Here is a 22,226-nt window from a genome sequence, read left to right as displayed (position 1 = left end):
GATTTTAGACACTGGTCTTGATTCCTAAATCAGGTCCAAATAATGTCTTCATCTAGCTCCACATACTCCCTGACCCTTGCTGGCCAGGCCCTGGCCCCACCTTGTGTCTTCATGAATCCAGTGCTTGCTTCTCTGTCTACAGCTCATGTAGATGCTTTTCAGTATTTGACACACATCACTGTGTCTTCCATCTTGAACCTATTTTCCCCCTGAGATTCTGTCCAAAGAAAAATTCAGTTTTTCCTTGTATACAATATTCCCATGAACTTCCTTTCCTTTTTCCCTTGTTTGTCTTTTCTTCTTGTCTTTAAAATGTTGCTGCCCTGGCTCTCAGGCACGTTTATCTTGGCCATCCACTTACTCTGTCTGTGATCTCAACTGTTTCATGGCTTAAATACACCTATAAGTTGTGACTCTCCAATATATCCCCAAGTCCTGACACGTCTCTGTACATCCCAGACCTGTATATCAGCTTGTGCCCTTGATGTTTGCAGTTGGGTTTTTTTTCCCCCAAATTTTAAACTGTTTATTTTGTATTGAAGTATCTATCAATCAGTTCAGTTGCTCAGTCATGTCTGACTCTTTGTGACCCTATGGACTGCAGCACGCCAGGCTTTCCTGTCCATCACCAATACCCAAAGCTTGCTCAAACTCATGTCCATCAAGTCAGTGATATCATCCATCCATCTCATCCCCTGTTTTCCCCTTCTCCTCCTGCCTCCAATCTTTCCCAACAACAGGGTCTTTTCCAATGAGTCAGTTCTTTCATCAGGTGGCCAAAATATTGGAGCTTCAGCTTCAGCATCAGCATCAGTCCTTCCAATGAATATTCAGGACTGATTTCCTTTAGAATGGACTGGTTTGATCTTGCAGTCCAAGGGACTCTCAAGAGTCTTCTCCAACACCACAGTACTGGGGTAGAGCCAGTTAAAAATTCCAGTTGGGTATTGAATAAGCATTTCAAACTCAACACACCCCATGTAGAATTCCCACAATGGTGCTTCTCAAACCTCAAGTTTTGAAGTAATACCCCAGCAGTAATTAATTTCCTCCTGTTAGTGCCCAGAGTCAGGCCATCAGCATGTCTTAACTTACTCTGTGCCCAGGAGATAGCCTGAGTCTGAGTGTCTCACCATCCACATTTATTTCACCACCATCCGCTGCCTGATTAATTGCATCCTTGTCTCACTACTTTCATTCTAAATCTTTAATACCCGTTTTTCACACAGTCATCAATGGAGAGATTTTTCTAAAATGTGATCACACCACACTTGATCACAGCTCTGATGGCTTTTGTTCCAAATTTATCTTTGCCTAAAAGTGTCTGTAAGACCTGGCTGTGGTTATCTCTAACCTTTCTCTCTCTCATTTACTGTGTCCCAGCCTGACTGACTGATTTACTTTCACACACTGAAGTATGGTGTGTTCAACCCCAAATCACTAGCTTCTCCTTCTCTCCAGGTAGCTCTCTCCTCTGATTTTAACAGATCTGTTTTTTTTTTTTTTTTGTAAAGGGCTTACCTGACCAACTAATGAAAGGAGTCCCTAGTTACTGTTCCATGATCTCATTTAATTTTCTAACTCCTAGTGGGACACTAACCCACTAGCACATAAGCCTCGTGGAAGAATGTCCTGCATTTGTTGGTTGTACTCAGTGTTCAGGGCAGCGCCTGGCAGGACTACACATCAGCGATGTGACTGAGATGACAGACCCTCCAGGACTGAAGGGAGCCCAGTGGGGTGTCAGGAACTGGCTAAAGAACCTGTGTTCCTACCAGACGGGAAGAAGAGGAATATGACTTCAGAACACAATTAAGCAGTAAATAGACTTATTTAATTCAATCAATGGATGGTGCGCTTCGGTTGGCAGGTTTTAGATAAAAGTCAGGTAAGTCTGTAGACACTGAGGTCCTCAGTAGTTAGGGAGTTTTGTTCTTGTAACCACTGGGCTTCCTGCTCTCAACCAGCGTCTAGAGCAAGAATCAAGCCATCATCCTGGTCAAATATATCTGTGGGTGATATAAAAATACTGAAAAGGAAATTTTGACTTCTTTGGAATGGTAAATGTCAGTGGGTAAGCATATTGAATATGAATTCCAGAATAACTGAAATGAAATATGAAACATGAAGAAAACCAAGCCCATTTTCTGAATATTTTGTGTTCTGTTTAGAACAATTGAAAACATTTAGTATTGCTTTATTTATTATCTCCTGGAGTAGTAAATAGCTACCAGCTCCAGTATTCTTGCCTAGAAAATCCCATGGACAGAGGAGCTACAATCCTTGGGGTTGCAAAGAGTCAGACACGACTGAGCATGCACACCATATCCCACTTATGCTTCAAAGAACTTGGAATGTTGGAGGCCTAACAGATAAACTTTATTTTTCTATTTGAAATGTGTAACAAGATTAATTACCTTAACGCTTATGATTGAAAACTATAAAGGAATGTTCACAAAGATTTTAAGCAGTTTTGTAATATTTAGAAGAACTTGTAATATATCAGCTATATGAGCATAATTGATTAGATTTATAAACCTTATTTAATAATTGGAAGCATTTTGCTTGTTAGACAATTAAGTACTTAGGACATTGGATATGTTAAATTTATAATGTTTACAATGTATAAAGGATTTTAATTATCTAAGATATAAAATCCTTGTAAATGACTTAATAAATTGTACTATATTTATAAAGAGTGATATTTATAAACTAGATTAATAAAGCTATGTTGATTTATATTTCTATAAATTAAGTAAATTGAATAATAATTTAAAAACAAGTCTTTACTATAAATAGAAACTACCTTAGTGAAGTTAGAAAGACCCATAAGCTCACACACACTTTCATCAGATTTGATCTTTACAAGCAAAACCCCTGAGGGGGATGGATGCATAAGTCTTACCTCTTTTGCTTTAAGACGGAACATGGACATTCCCATGAGCTTAATCAATAAACTCTAGTCCTTCTTGTTGGTGGACTTTCCCGGTTTATTCCTCCTGAGACACTTTGCTTGTCCTTTACCTTCCTCTTCTCAGCTAATTTCTTCCTGTCTTTCTCCAAAGAATCCTACAAAATAGAATAGATGTGCTTCCCATGTGTTTCCTTTGCTTTCTGCACAAACCTCAAGCCAGTCCTTAATGTCATTGTTGTAATGGTTTATTTACCTGTTCCTAGACCCTTAGTATTGAAAAAGGCAATGACACCCCACTCCATTACTGTTGCCTGGAAAATCCCATGGACAGAAGAGCCTGGAAGCTGCAGTCCATGGGGTCGCTGAGGGTCGGACATGACTGAGTGACTTCACTTTTACTTTTCACTTTCATGCATTGGAGAAGGAAATGGCAATCCACTCCAGTGTTCTTGCCTGGAGAATCCCAGGGACGGGGGAGTCTCGTGGGCTGCCGTCTATGGGGTCACACAGAGTCGGACACGACTGAAACGACTTAGCAGCAGCAGCAGCAGCAGCAGCAGCAGACCCTTAGTGTACTGACAAGGGTGCTGTATTTTTCACAATTATAACATCTATGTTTTGCACATTGTTTTCAATTTTGTTGAATAATTTTTCTTTACTTTCCCCAGCCTGATTGGAGTAGGATTGATATGTAAAAACTGTACATATTTAAGGTGTCCAGAAAGAAGAGAATGTAGGGTAACTGCTCATTGACACTGATCTTGGCCCTGAGTTTCTGTATTTGACAACAAAAGCACAAAGAAAGCAAAAATAAACAAATGGGACTACATCAAACTAAAATGTTTTTCCATGGCAACGAAAACAATCAACATTTATAGAATGTGAGAGAATATTTATAAGAATATTAATAATACTTAACTTACAAAAATATTTAATAATTAAATTTAATTAATTTAATATTTATAAGAATAATCCAATAAGAGGTTAATATCCAAAATATACAAAGAAATCCTATGACTTAATAGCAAAAGAATCAAATAACCCAACTGAAAAAGTGGGCAAAATACCTGATTAGACATTGTATCCAAAAAAGATATATAAAGGATAAAAACCATGATGAGATACAAACTTGAACACAGTATGTACTAAGTAAACATTGTTAACTGAAGATATTCTGTGGGTAAAGCCATGTAGCTAGAGTGTAAATGCAATAATTTTTCACTCTAGAGACTCTGCTGCTGCTGCTGCTAAGTCACTTCGGTCGTGTCCAACTCTGTGCGACCCCATAGATGGCAGCCCACCAGGCTCCCCCGTCCCTGGGATTCTCCAGGCAAGAACACTGGAGTGGGTTGCCATTTCCTTCTCCAATCTCTACTCCTTCTAAATTAATTTTCCTCCCCTAATCAATATCTTAAAAGTCTCTGATATAAATATATTATGAAAATTTTCCCTCATGATTGGAATTAGAAAGTGGATTTTGAAATATTTCCCTATTTGTTAATATATCAGGATATTCTGGAATAGGTTCAAATTGCCAGTGGGCGGGGGTGGGGCTTCCCAGCAGTACCTGCAATGCAGGATCCTCAGGAGACGGGGGTTCGATCCCTGGGTTGGGAAGATCCCCTGGAGACAGAAATGGCAACCCTCTCCAGTATTCTTGCTTGGAGAATCCCATGGACAGAGGAGTCTGGCAGGCTCTAGTCCATGGGGTCACAAGAGTCGGGCACGACTGAAGTAACAGTGTGTATGCAACAAGCCAGTCAGCCCAAGTAGGGCACTGGGAAATAGATCAGGGAGACACTGCATGCCAGTTGGAAGCCAAAGAACATACATGTGGATAACACATTTTCAATTTCTAGGCTGACAGCTTCCCCAGCATCTTCACAGATGCTGATCAGTGCTGTATTCAGTGGTCACCAACCTTTTTGGCACCAGGGACTGGTTTCTTGGAAGACACTTTTTCCATGGACCAAGAGTGGGAGTTGGTTTTGGGATGATTCAAGCACATTACATTTATTGTACATTTCTGTTTGTGTTTCCCAGGTGGCACTGATGGTAAAGAACCCACCTGCCAATACAGGAGAAAAAAGAGACACGGGTTCAATTCTTGGGTTGGGAAGATCCCTTGAAGGAGGCCATGGCAACCGACTCCAGTATTCTTGCCCGGAGAATCGCATGGACAGAAGGGCCTGGCAGACTACAGTCCATAGGGTTGCAAAGAGTTGGACATGACTGAAGCGACTTAACACACACATTGATTCTGTTATTATATCAGCTCCACCTCAGATCGTCAGGCATTCGACCCCAGAGTTTGGGAACCCTGCTGTATACAGAATAAGACCACCACCCTCCAGGGGCTGAGAGTCCAGGTAGAGGAGGTAGACTCCACATGGAACATGCAACGTGGGTCAGCGCAGGTTAAGTGAGCAGCAGGGAGCAGACACTGTGAGGACTGCAGGAAAACCAAACGCCCCATGTGCTGAGCAAAGGCAGATGCACCCCTGGAGGATGCACCTCGCCAGTCACTGCAGGAGGGTCAGTGCCTGGTCTATGGCCGGAACACGAGTCGGGGAGTGAATGAGTATGTGGACACGGAATTGAGCTGGGCCTTAAATAAATGATTAGTCAAACACATTTGGTTAAACTTTATAAATAAAGATTTTTCATAAACCCTGCTGCTGCTGCTGCTGCTACGTTGGTTCAGTCGTGTCCGACTCTGTGTGACCCCATAGATGGCAGCCCACCAGGCTCCCCCCGTCCCTGGGATTCTCCAGGCAAGAACACTGGAGTGGGTTGCCGTTTCCTTCTCCAATGCATGAAAGTGAAAAGTGAAAGTGAAGTCACTCAGTCATGTCTGACCCTCAGCGACCCCATGGACTGCAGCCTACGATCCTTTAAATGAATCTTAGGATTGACTAATTAGTCTAGTCTTCCCTCCTAGTTTCCTCTTGGACATCTGTATTTTAACAGACACATATGAAAGGTTTTGCCTAAAGAGTGATTATTGTGAAATATTAGAGATGGGTGTTGGATGAGTTTCTGGGAAGAAAAGGTTTCAGAACTATTAATAGCTCTGCTTAGGAACTACCTGCTATAATCTGAATAAAATATTTAAAAAGCGGTATTAGAGAGGTTATCTTGGCAAAACTCTGTTAGCCTTTGACCTGCTTCTTTTTGTACTCCAAGGCCAAATTTACTTGTTACTTCAGGTCAAAGCAGGTCAAAAGCTAACAGAGTTTTGCCAAGAGAATGCACTGGTCATAGCAAACACCCTCTTCTAACAACACAAGAGAAGACTCTACATACAGACATCACCAGATGGTCAGTACTGAAATCAGATTGATTATATTCTTTGCAGCTAAATATGGAAAAGCTCTATACAGTCAGCAAAGATAAGATGGGGAGCTGACTGTGGCTCAGATCACGAACTCCTTGTTGCCAAATTCAGACTTAAATTGAAGAAAGTAGGGAAAACCATCAGACCATTCAGGTATGACCTGAATCAAATCCCATATGATTATACAGTAGTAGTGAAAAATAGTTTCAGGGGATTAGATCTGATAGACAGAGTGCCTGAAGAACTATGGGTGGAGGTTTGTGACATTGTACAAGAGGCAGTGATCAAGACCATCCACAAGAAAAAGAAATGCAAAAAGGCAAAATGATTGTCTGAGGAGGCCTTACACACAACTGTGAAAAGAAGAGGAGCAAAAGGCAAAGGAGAAAAGGAAAGATATACCCATTTGAATGCAGAGTTCCAAAGAATATCAAGGAGAGATAGGGAGATCGTCCATAGTGAGCAATGGAAAGAAACAGAGGAAAACAATAGAAAGGGAAAGAATAGAGATCTCTTCAAGAAAATTAGAGACACCAAGGGAACATATCATGCAAAGATGGGCACAATAAAGGACAAAAATGGCATGGACCTAACAGAAGCAAAAGATATTAAGAAGAGGCAGCAAGAACACACAAGAGAACGATACAAAAAAGATCTTCATGACCCAGATAATCACGATGGTGTGATCACTCACCTAGAGCCAGGCATTCTGGAATGAGAAGTCAAGTGGGCCTTAGGAAGCATCACTACAAACAAAGCTAGTGGGGGTGATGAAATTCCAGGTGAGCTATTTCAAATCCTGGAAGATGATGCTGTGAAAGTGCTGCAGTCAATATGCCGGCAAATTTGGAAAACTCAGCAGTGGCCGCAGAGCTGGAAAAGGTCAATTTTCATTCTAATCCCAAAGAAAGGCAATGCCAAAGATTGCTCAAACTACCACACAACTGCACTCATCTCACACGCTAGCAAAGTAACGTTCAAAATTCTCCAAGACAAGCTTCAGCAGTATTTGAACCATGAAATTCCAGATGTTCAAGCTGGATTTAGAAAAGGCAGAGGAACCAGAGATCAAATTGCCAACATCTGTTGGATCATCGAAAAAGCAAGATAGTTGCCGGAAAACATCTACTTCTGCTTTATTGACTATGCCAAAATCTTTGACTGTATAGATCACAACAAACTGGAAAGTTCTGAAAGAGATGGGAATACCAGACCTCCTGACCTGCCGAGAAATCCGTATGCAGGTCAAGAAGCAACGGTAAGAACTGGACATGGAACAACAGACTGGTTCCAAATCAGGAAAGGAGTATGTCTAGGCTATATATTGTCACCTTGCTTATTTAACTTCTATGCAGAGTACATCATGTGAAATGCCAGGCTGGATGAAGCACAAGCTGGAATCAAAATTGCCAGGAGAAATATCAATAACCTCAGATATGCAGATGACATCATCTTTATGGCAGAAAATGAAGAACTAAAGAGTGTCTTGATGAAAGTGAAAGACGAGAGTGAAAAACTTGGCTTAAAGCTCAACATTCAGAAAACTAAGATCATGGCATCTGGTCCCATCACTTCATGGCAAATAGATAGGGAAACAATGGAAACATTGAGAGACTGTACTTTTTTGGGCTCCCAAATCACTGCAGATGGTGACTGCAGCCATGAAATTAAAAGGCACTTGCTCCTTGAAAAAAAAAGCTATGACCAACCTAGACAGCATATTAAAAAGCAGAGACATTACTTTGTCAACACAGGCCCATCTAGTCAAAACTATGGTTTTTCCAGTAGTCATGTATGGATGTGAGAGTTGGACTATAAAGAAAACTGAGTACTGAAACATTGATGCCTTTGAACTGTGGTGTTGGAATCCCTTGGACCGCAAGGAGATCAACCCAGTCAATCCTAAAGGTAATCAGTCCTGAATATTCATTGGAAGGACTGATGCTGTAGCTGAAACTCCAATACTTTGGCCACCTGATGCAAAGAACTGACTCATTTAAAAAGACCCTGGTGCTGGGAAAGATTGAGGGTGGGAGGAGAAGGGAACGACAGAGGATGAGATGGTTGGATGGCATCACTGACTCGATGGACATGAGTTTGAATAATCTCTGGAAGGTGGTGATGGACAGGGAAGCCTGGCGTGCTGCAATCCATGGGACTACAAAGAGTCAGACATGACAGAATGACTGAACTGAACAGATTAGAGAGGTTAAATATTTTATTCAGACTACAGCAGGTAGTTCCAGTAGTCATGTAAGGATGTGAGAATTGGACTATTCAGAAGGCTGAGCACCAAAGAATTGATGATTTTAAATTGTAGTGCTTGAGAGTCCCTTGTACAGCAAAGAGATCAAATTAGTCAATCCTAAAGGAAATCAGTCCTGGATATTCACTGGAAGGACTGATGCTGAAGCTGAAGCTCCAACACTTGGCCACCTGATGCAAAGAAATGACTCATTGGAAAAAACCCTGATGCTGGGACAGATTGAAAGCAGGAGAAGGGTGACACAGGAGAAGGGTAACACAGGATGACATGGTTGGATAGCATCACTGACTTGATGGACATGAATTTGAGCAAACTCCAGCAGATAATGGAGGACCGAGGAGCCTAGTGTGCTGCAGTCCATGGGGTCACAAACAGTTGGTCAAGACTTAGAGACTGAACAACAGCAACAGCAAAATTAAAGAAGTTTATTGGCAGGAGGCTTTGTTTTCACATTAGCATTACCATATGTAAAAGATGCCAGGGTGATAAGAAAATAAGATAAAGGGATTTGGCAAACACACTCTTGTGTTTATTTTCCATCTTTTTATTTTTGGTTATTGTACTTTTGCTACTTTTAATATATTTGCAGTATCTTAGACTATGTATTTGCAGATGACAGCTTGAGGAAATCTTTCCATATAATAACACATCCCAAGCAAAATTATCAAAAGTTTAAATCAGCTCCTGAAGTCTTCAAGTTATTAAAATGGATGCAAAATCAAGATGAACTTTATCCTGTAAAAAAACTAATGGATTAATTAGAGTCTTCAAATATACAGTGGTTTGAAGGAAAATTAGAATTTTGATGCCGTGTCTTCAGGGATTATTTCATTTGTGGAGGTCAAAAGATTTAATCATTTGAATTCATAAATGCTTTTAATAACATTTTGCAGCAATAATGGAAAACAGGATTTAACAGCAACACTCACATTATGTTGACGCAGCATCGGGAAGCAAGTCATCCTCTGTTTAATCTGCAGATACTCTGGTTTTCATTAACTTTACAAGTGTTGCTTGATTGAGTCAAATCAATACATCCCCAACAAGTAGCGTTAATTTATATAAGAGGAAAAAGGTTTAAAAGATAATTTACTTTTCAGATTAATTCAGGTTAATACATTGTTTACAAAAATTCCAACTAGTCTTTGAAAATAATTACAAGAATTTTGTAATGAATAACACTCTGTCAACCCCTTTCCTTGTCTTAAGCCATGATATGTTGAAAATGATGTCATTTACATATGTGGAGAATGTATTAACATATTCTAAAACAGTTGGACTATATAGTGCAAATTTTAAAATAATTGAAATTCACCTCTATTCAAGAACATCAGGTTCAATGTTAACTATGTTAGCTATGAAAATAATGATAAAGGACAAAAACAAAAACAAAAACAAAAAAAACCCCTTCAAACCTGTGGTTCTTTGGTGCCCATGGCTGTTGTGTGTTTTATATTTCCTGTTTTCCTGAATCACATATTTTCTCAGTTCTATTTCATAATGTGAATTTTCAGTTTTCCCTCGTCATGCCCAGCCTGCTCCCTCTTTTTAGTGTGAAATGCCTGCTCATCCCCAGCACTTACCTGTTCTCCATGTTCACCTGATATTAGACCCACCATATTGGCTCCCATGCCTTCCATCTTATCACTCAGTGCTGGTGGTGGTGTTATTGTTGTCTTAAAAATTGTTTGGATAATTCAATGTGATTATGGGGCTTCTCAGGTGGCAGATCCCATCTGCCAATGCAGGAGACTCAAGTTCAATCCCTGGGTCAAGAAGATCCCCTGAAGGAGGAAATGGCAACCCACTCCAGTATTCTTGCCTGGGCAATCCCATGGACCTAGGAGCCTGGTGGGGTTGCAAAAAGTCAGACACGACTGAGTAACCCCATACATATACATGTAATTATACAAAGTGTGGATTTTATTCAGCTATTACCACACCTTCCAGTGTTATATAAAATGTTAATATAATAAAAAATAAATGTGCCAGACTGTTGCTGTTCAGTCACTAACTTGTGTCCAACACTTTGAGACCCCATGGGCTTTTAGTCAATAGCAGCTGAATCTTTATAATAATCACTTTCTGCTTGTCCCTACAACATATTGCAAATTTAGATTACCATCTTCTTTACTACACTTAATTCTGTTAATTTTTTTACATTTTCCAAAAGTTATACTTACTCTCATAGAAAAAATATATATACTATTTGTCACATTGTTGTTATTGTTCAGTGACTAAGTCATGTCCAACTCTTTGAGACCCCATGGACTGCAGCACACCAGGCTCCCCTGTCCTTCACTATCTCCTGGAGTTTTCTCAGATTCATGTCTACTGAGTCAGTGATGCCATCCAACCATCTCATCTTCTGCTGCCCCCATCTTCTTTTGCCCTCAATCTTTCCCAGCATCAGGGTCTTTTCCAACAAGCTGGCTTTTTGCATCAGGTGGCCAAAGTATTGGAGCTTCAGCATCAGTCCTTCTAATGAATATTCAGGGTTGATTTCCTTTAGGATTGACTGGTTTGGTCTCTCTGCTGTCCAAGGGACTCTCAAGAGTCTTCTCCAGCACCACAGCTTAAAAGCATCAATTCTATGGTGCTGTCTTTATGGTCCAGGTCTCGCATCCATAAATGACTATTGGGAAAACTATAGTTTTGGCTATATGGACCTTTGTCAGCAAAGTGATGTTTCTGTATCTTCATATGCTGTATAGGTTTGTCATAGCTTTTTTCCCCCCAAAGTGCCAGACTAATCCTGCTTTTTAATCATCCACTTTAGCATTGCACTTAAGCATCCACTTTAGATTTCTTGTGCTCTGGACCATCTCTCCTCCTCCTGGTCAGTCCTGGGCTGTGTGCTGGGCCCCCTGCGGCTACTCCCCCTCTTCCTGTCAGATTCTCTCCTTAAGTCTCCAGACTTGAAGGGAGGCTGCCTCTTCTCAGGGGTCTGGCAGATTTTCTTGCCCCCAGGCTAGTGCATTGAAACAATTGATTTGTTTTGTGATGAAGAGAAAGATACTTAGAATGGAAAAAAGTAAACTCGCCAAACACCTTAAAAATTGGAAAGTGGAGGTAAAAAGAAACTTGGAAAAGTTATTAATCAGGTTAATGATTCTTGAACTGGGGAAGGGAGAGAAGACAAGCTCAGAGCAAAATGTATGTTGTGATTCTGTGCGACGCAGCACCCAGCCATGCAAGCTGCGTTCGGGAGAAACCTTACAAATGAGGTCAGATGGTGTAGAGAGAAGGGACAGACATTAACGATATCTTCCTGCAAAGAACTTTATGGAAAAAAAATACAGAATGAGTTCCCTGACAAAGAGAGAAGTGTATTCAATGGACTTCAGAATCACCGTGTACTCACATCATTTTTATAATAAGGGAAATAAAGAGATTTTCAGAAACCTGTGATTTGGAAGCATCTTTAGGAATAATGGTCAAAAGGAAACAACTGCATAATCCACTTATTTGATTATTTCAAGCACACCTTTAAAAAAATTATTTATGAACAAGATTCAAGCACAAATATAAAATAAACCAAGCATCTACAATTTAGATCAAAGTCAAAAGATATGTTATTCATCAAGAACAAGTTAAAATTGGTAAAATTCATTTTTATATCATTAATCTATATCTATCTATCCATCCATCCATCCACCCAGTTTTTACATAGTCAAGTTACAGAAATCATTAACTACTGTAAAGCTACTACAGTGGAAAAAAATATGTGACTGAAATCGGGTCTATAAGAAGCAACTTACTATGTTTTGGCTCATTCACTCATTTCTTCAGGAAACATTTACTAAGTGGCTTATATATGACTTTGGCAAGGCAGTGAGAATTGAATAGTAAAAGGACACAGTTTTGTTTTGTCTTATGCTTTTTTATTTTGTACTGGCGTACAGCCGATTAACAATGTTGTGATATTTCCGGTGAACAGCAGGGACTCAGCTGTATATATACATGTATCCTTTCTCCCTCAAACCCCCCTCCCTTCCAGGCTGCCACATAACCTTGAGCAGAGTTCCCTGTGCTACACAGTAGGTCCTTGTTGGTTATCCATTTTAAATGTAGCAGTGTGTATACATGCCCATCCCAAGCACTCTAACTATCCCTTCCCCTCATCCTTCCCCTCTGGTTACCATAATTTCATTCTCTAAGTCTGTGAGTCTCTTTCTGTTTTGTAAGTAAGTTCACTTGTATAATTTTTTTTAGATCTCACATATAAGGGATGTTGTGCAATATTTTTCTTTCTCTGAAAAGGCAGAATTTTGTGGTTGTAGGTCATATTCTAGATAGAAATAGAGGCAAAAACCTAGTAGACAGTCATGAACAGGTTTACAATGTGATTAGGTTATGAATGGAGCAAACCTGGGGCTGAGATAGAAAATATCTGGGGTGTCAGAACATGACCAGCACCTAGTCAGGGAACCAAAAACCATGCTGAGGACAATTTATACTCAGAATTAATAAGGAAGTTTATTTAAAAAATAATTCAATGATCACTGGACTCAGAGTAATGGGTGAACAAATAATGCTAGTAAAAAGCGAGTGTTATCAATGCAGATCATTCTACATGTCATTTCAGATTATTGAAACCAAATGCCTCGTCTCTTGCCTACTGGCATGGTAAAAACAAGAATACAGCTGCATTCCAGAAACATGTTTCCTTGTTGGTATTTATATTCTGGCCAAGATGGAAGCTATGCTATTATTAAGCATACTGGATGGCTGGGAAGCCTAATTATAGCATTGGAAAAGAAAGTTTGGCTTAGCAGCTTCCACTCACATACACTACACTTAAAAATTTTCACAACCATTGACGAGGTCTCCACTGGTAAAGTCCAGAATTTCAAGAAAGCCAACCACATTAGCAAACTGAAGCTTAGATTAAATGTTGGAATACTGGCCTGAGAATTTTAGATTTGATATGTTAAGTTGCTTTAGTTGTATCTGACTGTTGGTGACCCCATGGACTGTAGCCTGCCAGGCTCCTCTATCCATGGACTATTCCAGGCAAGAATTCTCGAGTGGGTTGCCGTTTCCTACTTCAGGGGATCTTCCCAACCTAGGGATCAAACCTGCATCTCTTGCATTGACAGGCAGGTTCTTTACCACTGTGTCACCTGGGAAACCCTTAGATTTGATAGCTCTTTAAGCAGTCTTCGGCTTCTTTATGTAGATGTTTCAATTCATTTTAAATGGATCATATTAACAATTTTGTGACAATTTTATCCAGGCTCTGGAGCTTATAGTGCAGCGGTCCCCCTCTAATCCTGCTGCAGAGGAGAGTGTGGGTCCCCTTTGTTACACAGATGGAGGCACAGGTTCAAGGTCCCTGCTTGGCCTCGCTGATACATGAGTGGGAAGCACCATTGCTGTTGCAGGGTGTGGCCAAGATGTATAAACTGGCGCATGTTAACTGAGTTTCCTCCACTTTCAAGACTGGCAATCATCTTTGCTTGGATTAGTATACGAACAGGCAAAAAATCAGGAGAAGCAAAATATGTCATGATATCTGAGAAGAAACTTGCTTGTCCATTATGCTGTGATGTTGAAGTCAGGTGAGTTGGAGAAATGGACACTGAAAAACAACTGTTGAATGGAATCAAGAACGTCTTTCCATGGAAAGTGAAGTGAAAGTTGCTCAGTCGTGTCCGACTCTTTGTGATGCCATGGATTATCCAGTCAATGGAATTCTCCAATCAGAATCCTGGAGTGGGTAATGGTTCCCTTCTTGGAGGGATCTTCCCAACCCAGGGATTGAAGCCAGGTCTCCAACACTGCAGGTGGATTCTTTACCAGCTGAGCCACAAGGGAAGCCCAAATTCCATGGAAAAGGAATTTAATTAAATTCAATGAACCTTGATTGTGCATGTTCTGTGCTAGACTGTAGGTGAGGAAAAATCCAAATATAGGAAGAATAAGACATAGCACTTGCCTAATTCAACTTAAATTGAGTAAGTGTAATAAAACACTCAAAACATGACATTATACATAAGTTTGAAAAATTGTGTAGAGGCTCCTAGAGGATTTGCATTCAAATCATTGTATCTAATGCTTTGGGAAGATTTTATTTATCCTGTCAGCAGAGGTTATAGAGTAAAGAATGTATAAAAAGCAATCAAATAGAGTGACTAACTGTCACAAAATCATGGTGAAAGTTAGGCACTGAAAGAATATACAAAAGACGGGGGGCACGGTTAAAAAACTGCAACCAGGATGAGGTAGAGGTCAAAGGACAGGGAGTACGTCAGAGCAGGTGAAGATAAAGAGTGCGGGCATCTCACACAGCCCAGTTTTCTAGAGCATCCTTCCTTCATTTCAATAAGGTATTTTTTATTTTGCAGGGGAAAGTGATACCTGGAAACACTGTTGTAGGAATCAGGAGTGGGTCTAATTTCCATCAGTATTATACTGATATCAGTTGTCACCTTTTCCTGGACCTTTCCAACAAGATACAGCTGTGTAATGTTTCAGAGTCAAAATGTCTCCAATGTCACAGAAAATTTGAAAGATCAAAGTTTAAATCAATCGTCTAGCTCCATGAACACAAATTGTCAACCTTTATTCAACTGATGCTGTCTTATCTTGAGATAAAACTATGTGTTTTCCAAAAGAGAGGAAATTTGTTTCCAAGTGTGAATTTGATTAAAATGACATAACCTTCTAAACCCTTGACAAGTGTCATTAATCAATAACTTTTTATAATCTGGAGATATGAATGGCCCTTCTTGATACCCTAACCTATGGGGAAAATTTTTATCAAATATCTTAGATATTAAACATCTTTTTGTAAAATATAGTTCCAGGTTTTAAATGTGTCTGGCCATGTACTGGATCTAGAATTGAGTAGTTTTCATCTGCTGGGCCTGGGGCAGAGAGGGCTGTCAATGCAACTTAACACTCTCAGGAAACCGCAGCTACTTACCTTTCCTCAGCAAGGCAGTTACCCTCCAGCTTCAAAAATGGCCTAGCCTCAGCAAGAGAAAGATATTAACATGTTTTTACTCAAGAGGACAATCTTGTAATCTCAGTATTTTAGTAGAGAAAAGGACTTTAAAAACCCAACTCATTCAGTTCAGAAAACCATACAGGCTCATTATAGACTACAACCTGCATGGCAAACTTCACACACTGCAGACCTGACTGATCATTAGAAATGATTAGTGTTGCTCATCGTTTAAAAAGCAATACTTTAATAAATCAGTTGGAGCTGTCTATTTAAATATAATGTTGCTCCTGTCACACCGTTTGGAAAATCCATGACTTGACTCTGAACAAAGATACATATTTAAAACTCTTAATGAAGATATGTATTCAAAACTATAGAACATTTGACTGAGAAAAGAACTGAATATTAAAACCGGAGGAATAAAACTGCCAAAGGGTATACTGACGCTGAAGTGTTTGATTTAGTGAACTGTGTATCAGACTGTGTGCGTGCATGCTAAATTGCTTCATTGTATCTGACTCTTTGCGACTGCATGGACTGTAGCCCGCCAGGCTCCTCTGTCCATGGGATTCTCCAGGCAAGAATACTGGAGCACGCTGCCATGCCCTCCTCCAGGGGATCTTCCCAACACAGGGATTGAACCCATGTCTCTTTTGTCTCCTGGCAGGCAGGTTTTTTTTTTTTTTTAACCAGCTGAGCCACTAGGGAATCCCCTAGGATAGACTATCCTCTCTCACTTCATAGAACCTACCGTGTAATTCTAATTCCCAATGAGATTAAGATTTCCTACAAAAAGCTAGACGGAGGCTGCAGTGGGAAATGATTAAAATTTGTGAAATTTCTAGCTTAAAACCTGGCATACAGCAAGCATGCCCTACATGTTATTTCTCTTCCTCCTGACTCTGATAAACTGTGTTCTATTTTAAATAAATTAGAAGCAGAAGACGGCAATTTAGGGGTCAGTGGTTTAATTCTAAAGGTAAAGAGGAATTATATGTACAAATGCAAAATAAACAACTCAGTAATTTTATAATCAAGTTATTAGTAGAAAATATACAGGCTTAGGAAACATCCAGGCTTGGCTGACCTGGATTTGAACATCTGTCACGTATTTATAAATTTTGTTGATTGGGGTAGATTAATTTACCCAAGGTTTTTGCTTGGGTAGGATTTTGCTTAGTGGCAGTTTATCCATATATATAGGCATCTTGATGATGCTGTCAACATCATGGAGGAGTCATTGGACAAATGCTCCCCAAGGGGTCCAGTCTGACTCCATTCTGTTGGATGATGCTACCGAGGTGTACCAGAATCCTGGTATAACTGTAGAAATGCAAGGTGAGATGGACAGACTGCAAACAAGTATACAAAACACAAAACAGGTGCACCAAAGTGAAGGTCAGGTTAGAAAGTTTAGCTCCAAACCATGGAGACCGACTTGAAACACAACTATTCCACTTTTGTAAAAAAGTGTTGTGTCTCAGGTTCTCTATTAGAAATTCCCGACTTGGTGATGTATTTTGGTCAACCAGAAGAGTAGTACACCCCTCACTAGTCATGTGACTGATTAGGCAAACATTTCCTGAGGTTGCTATCACTGAAAGTGGTGTCACCCTCAATGTGAAAAGAGAGATCAGTGTTCAGAATTACAGTGCCTTAAATGAAGTTATAACATGAGTGCTCTGTATAGCAGGGAAGTCAGTATTCCAAATGGTAAGGTTGTCAACAGTCACATTTCATGAAAGAAGAATGAAATATACATTGTATTTTCACATCTGGAGAAACTGTGCATCAAGAACACTCATGACTGGGTGGATGTTTATGGCGGCAAAGGTCCAGGCTGCATGGTGGGAGGTGGATGGGCGAGAGGTGCCCAAGGAGCTGTAACTTTGCCTAAGCGTTATCTCGAAGATAGGAGGTGCCTTAAGTACTGGTGATGACAATGAGCTGACAGACAATCTGAAGGAGGCTCAGTACATCCACTCTGAGCTGGAGGTGCAGGCTTTCTGAGCTATTGACTGTGCAGACTATTACCTCGAATTTAGAGAAGGCATATGGCATGGAAGAACAGCAGCATCCACCTCTCTGCTCCGTGCATCTCTTCGGAGGTGATGGAGGCCCTGGACCTGCAGCCTGGCCTCTCCTTCTTGAATCTGGGCAGCGGCACTGGCTACCTCAGCTCCATGGTGGAGCTCATCGTCGGCCCCTTGGGTGTGAACCACGCGGTGGAACTCCATTCAGATGTGACAGAGTACGCAAAGCAGAAGCTGGACTTCTTTATCAGGACAAGCGGCAGCTTCGACAAGTTTGACTGCTCTGAACCCTCCTTCGTTACTGGCAATGGCCTGGAGATTTCTCCGGATTGTTCTCAGTATGACCGGGTGGACTGAGGGCCAGGTGTGCAGAGGGAGCAGGAGCAGCGCGCGAAGAGCCTCCTCAAGGTTGGGGGCGTCCTGGTCCTGCCGCTGCAAGAGAAGTGACGGAGATAACGCGCACTGGCCCTTCCGCTTGGGAAACCAAGAAGCAGGTTTCTTGGCCGTCTCCTCTGCTCCGCTGATCTAGCCCTGCCAGTCAGTCAGGGAAGCTGAGGCTCGTCCAGTTACGTGATACCCCTGGCGGTTCACAGTCTCCAGGACCTGGCCCGCATCGCCATCCGGGGCACCGTTAAGAAGATAATTCACCAGAAAGAAGGGAACGGAAACGGGGAACAGACTGAAGAACACTCCCAGGTTTAAACGAAGGAGAGTTCGCCGCCGCCAAGTGAAAACGCTTGTCTTTTTGCATGAAGAGGTCTTTGCCAGTCGGATCTCCAATCCCTCTGATGACAATGGCTCTGGAGACCTGGATGGGGAGTGGCGGGAAAGAAGAGGTGACCACCCCACCAGAAGCCGAGCCTGGGACCCCGGTGAACTTCCTGCGTGAGAAGCTCCTGGGCCTCCCTCTGCTAGATCCCCTGAAGTACTACCTGCTTTATCACAGAGTAAAGTAGGTCTGTGGTCCAGGGGAGGAGGCCGCGCCTCCCTGGAGCACCATCTGCACAGGTGCACTGGGGAAGCAGGGGCTCGGCTCTGCATCTCCAGTCCTTGACTTTCCTCTAGAACACTCCTTCCTCTGTCCGATTTCTGTGAACATAGTTTACAAGGTAAGATGCAAGGGAGAATGTTTTCTCAAATGGGTGAGTGCCCCTGGAGGAGGCGCTGACTTCCGTCTCAGGAAACACTGAGGTCTGTGTGCAAAGGTGGCTGGGAGACTGTTCCTTATGCGAGGTACACGTGTCTGCATCAGAAAGGAAAACTGAAATTGAAATTAACCCGTGTTGCTTATAAAATATGAGACAGAAAGCACAGGTTTTTACGTGTATAAAACCTTTTCTGAGTGGGACACGCCGATGTCCAAGTTTGAATTTAACAGTATCTACCTCCTAATTGCTGGCACTGAGTTTCACTAAATCTTGCAGTTCTCTGGAGCGGGGAGACACAGAAAAGCTCCCTTATTTTAAGTAAAATAACGAAATCTTACATGAGTTGTCAATTGTAATTTAGAAAAAGAAAAACCTGATGGGGGGAGGAATGAAAGTATGAAATTGCCAGATGTCTTTGTGGAATTGTAGAAGAATTCCATGGAATTTTTTGTGACACCTTCATTACCTTTGAAAGAATCGGTGTTGAGTAATACCCTCAAAGAAAATCCTGAAGAAGGGTATCAGTGTTGTGTGTAAGAAAGAAGCCACATTGCTTGTGCTGCAGTGACAGAGAGGATCATTGATTCAGCTCTGAGTTGATGGTGTCTGAGGCTACATCCTCAGAGCAGGTGGAAGGTACTGGCTATAGGAAGTGGGCTGGGGAGGATGTGGTTGGCCCGTGGAGTTTTCTTTTCAGTTGTCTATTTTTCTGTAATCACATTACAGTACTGACTCATAGATTTTATCTTTTGTAATTCTGGAGAAAAAGATTTGTTAGTTTTGGAATTTTTTTAAGAACAAGCATAAATGATCGGTAGCTCCATTGCACCAGAGTGGTTTCTCTCACAGTGATATGTGCAGTCCATCTTCTCCAGGCCTGGGTGTTGAGAGCTTCCTGTCTTATCACATCCCAGGGATGTGTGCAGAGGCCATTTTGTTAGTCAGGTGGCAGGATGTTTACAGGTGACACTGCTTCTTCTGAAACATTGGTTCTTGTCAGACTTTTCAATTTTATCCAAAGGCTAGTATGAAATATTGATAGTAAATCCAAAATCAGAGTGCTTATGGAAGATTAATCATTCAGATTTTACGATTAATTTTATCCCTTAGCTTCCCAAGTGTTGCTGGAATTCAGTGCCTTTGTGGTTTCACTAACTTCATTGAGTTCTATTATTTTTTCCATTTATGCTTTTTTTTTAAAAAAATTAACTGAATCATTTTATCACAGACTACTGTGTGCATGAGCAGCTGGGGAAATGTGTACAGTGCCCTGAATTGGTACAGTTAAGCTATTGTAAAGAAGGTTTCTTCATGGCTTTGCTTACCTGCCTTTCACTGGAAGTCAAGCCTCATTTTCTCAGAGACAGAATCATGAGGTGAACTTACTTGATAAGGCTTCTATTTGCAGATCTAATTGACCCTACTCTAATTGACTTGTAGAGACCTCTGCAACACATGGACATTTTTGGACATAATGTTAAGTAATGATATCTGAAATCTGTTATTATTAGATGGCTTGACTACATTTTTTTTTCTATCATTGTATATGTGTTTCCCTATTTTTTCAACCACGTTTGCCTTTATGCTGGATTGTAAAAAGTCTTAATAATGCAAAAGACATTATTTTAACCCTTTCCTAACATTCCTAACATTTCAGCAGTATGTGGACCGAGAACTTCAAGATGTTCAAGCTGGATTTAGAAAAGACCAAGGAACCAGAGATCAAATTGCCAACATCTGTTGGATCATCAAAAAAGCAAGAGTTCCAAAAAGATGTCTACTTCTGCTTTATTAATTACTCCAAGGCCTTTGACTGTACGGATCACAACAAAGTGTGGAAAATTCTTTAAGAGTTGGGAATACCAGACCATCTTACCTGCCTCCTGAGAAATCTATATGCAGGTCAAGAAGCAACAATTAGAACCAGACATGGAACAATTGACTGGTTTCAAATTGGGAAAGAAGTACATCAAGACTGTATATTGTCACCCTGCTTATTTAACTTATATGCAGAGTATATCATGCAAAATGCTTAGCTGGATGAAGTAGAAGCTGGAATCAAGATTGCTAGGAGAAATATCAATAACCTCAGATATGCAGATGACACCACCCTTATGGCAGAAAGTGAAGAGGAACTAAAGAGCCTCTTGATGAAAGTGAAAAAGGAGAGTGAAAAAACTGGCTTAAAACTCAACATTCCAAAAACTAAGATCATGGCATCTGGTCCCATCACTTCTTGGCAAATAGATGGGGAAACAATGGAAACAGTGACAGATTTTATTTTCTTGGGCTCCAAAATCACTCCAGATGGTAACTGCAGCCATGAAATTAAAAGACACTTGTATTTGGAAGAAAAACTATGACCAACCTAGATAGCATATTAAAAAGCAGAGACATTACTTTGCCAACAAAAGTCCATCTAGTGAAAGCTATGGTTTTTCCAGTAGTCATGTATGGATGTGAGAGTTGGACCATAAAGAAAACTGATTGCCACAGAATTGATACTTTTGAACTGTGGTATTGGAGAAGACTCCTGAGAGTCCCTTGGACTGCAAGGAGATCTCACTAGTCAATCCTAAAGGAAATCAATCCTGAATATTCATTGGAAGGACTGATGCTGAAGCTGAAACTCCAATACTTTGGCAACCTGATGTGAACAACTGACTAACTGGAAAATACCCTGATGCTGGGAAAGATCGAAGGCAGGAGGATAAGGGGATGACAGAAGATGAGATGGTTGGATGGCATCACCAACTCTATGGACGTGAGTTTGAGTAAGTTCTGAGAGTCGGTAATGGACAGGGAAGTATGGCATACTGCAGTCCGTGGGGTTGCAAAGAGTCGAAAATGACTGAGCAACTGAACTGAACCGAACATTTTGTATTTGCATGTTGGTTTGTGACTTTTACACCAGAATCTGGTTAAATATATATATATGAGAGAAAGAGTATATGATATGTGAAATAATTTGGTGTAGATCTATATTATAAACATAAAGGGGAATCATCAGTGAGCTTCCCTGTGTATGAGCACCTTTTTCTAGAGTTCAGGATGAGGCACTGCTTTCTTTTTTTAAAAAACAGATGAATTATATATAGTCTGTGTTGTCTGCAAGCTCTGCATTGTAAACCAGAGACATTGGCTGACTTTTATGTTTTGATTAGTCTGTAATTTTATATGTGGTTTTTGTTTTGAAAGTAGTTAAGCCATAGACATGTGCAAAACAAATAACAAATTTATAAATATTAAGTATGTCATATAGAAATCTTCTGTGTACTTAATATTTTTGCCAGTCTGGAGCTTTCAGGAGATTAATACAAGAAATAGGGAACAAAGACTTTAATGAGCTGATATAGAAAAGATATCAATAAAGATATTTAAGACACACACACACACACACACAAGAAGACTCATAACTTCAGCATACAAAGGCTCACTTTTCTCTTTCAAAATAAGGAGTCGAGAGAAAGATATGAAAAGTTGGTGTGATGGCTATATAGACATCAGGGACCCAGGCTTGTAACATCATATTTACATAGCATCATTCTGGGCATCCTTCTCAGCATCAGTCTT

At 40.6% G+C, this 22,226-nt stretch overlaps 1 pseudogene; it reads left to right on the top strand.

Moving 5' to 3' along the window:
- The window catches only part of LOC138088301 (protein-L-isoaspartate O-methyltransferase domain-containing protein 2-like), a 67,725-nt pseudogene extending 49,264 nt beyond the window's left edge, over positions 1–18,461 (top strand).
- Positions 18,462–22,226: the final 3,765 nt, after the last annotated feature.

The sequence above is a fragment of the Capricornis sumatraensis genome, chromosome 11 (genome assembly GCF_032405125.1).
Source record: "Capricornis sumatraensis isolate serow.1 chromosome 11, serow.2, whole genome shotgun sequence".
NCBI classification, from domain to species: Eukaryota; Metazoa; Chordata; class Mammalia; order Artiodactyla; family Bovidae; genus Capricornis; species Capricornis sumatraensis.
This window is presented reverse-complemented; position numbering and strand designations above follow the sequence as displayed.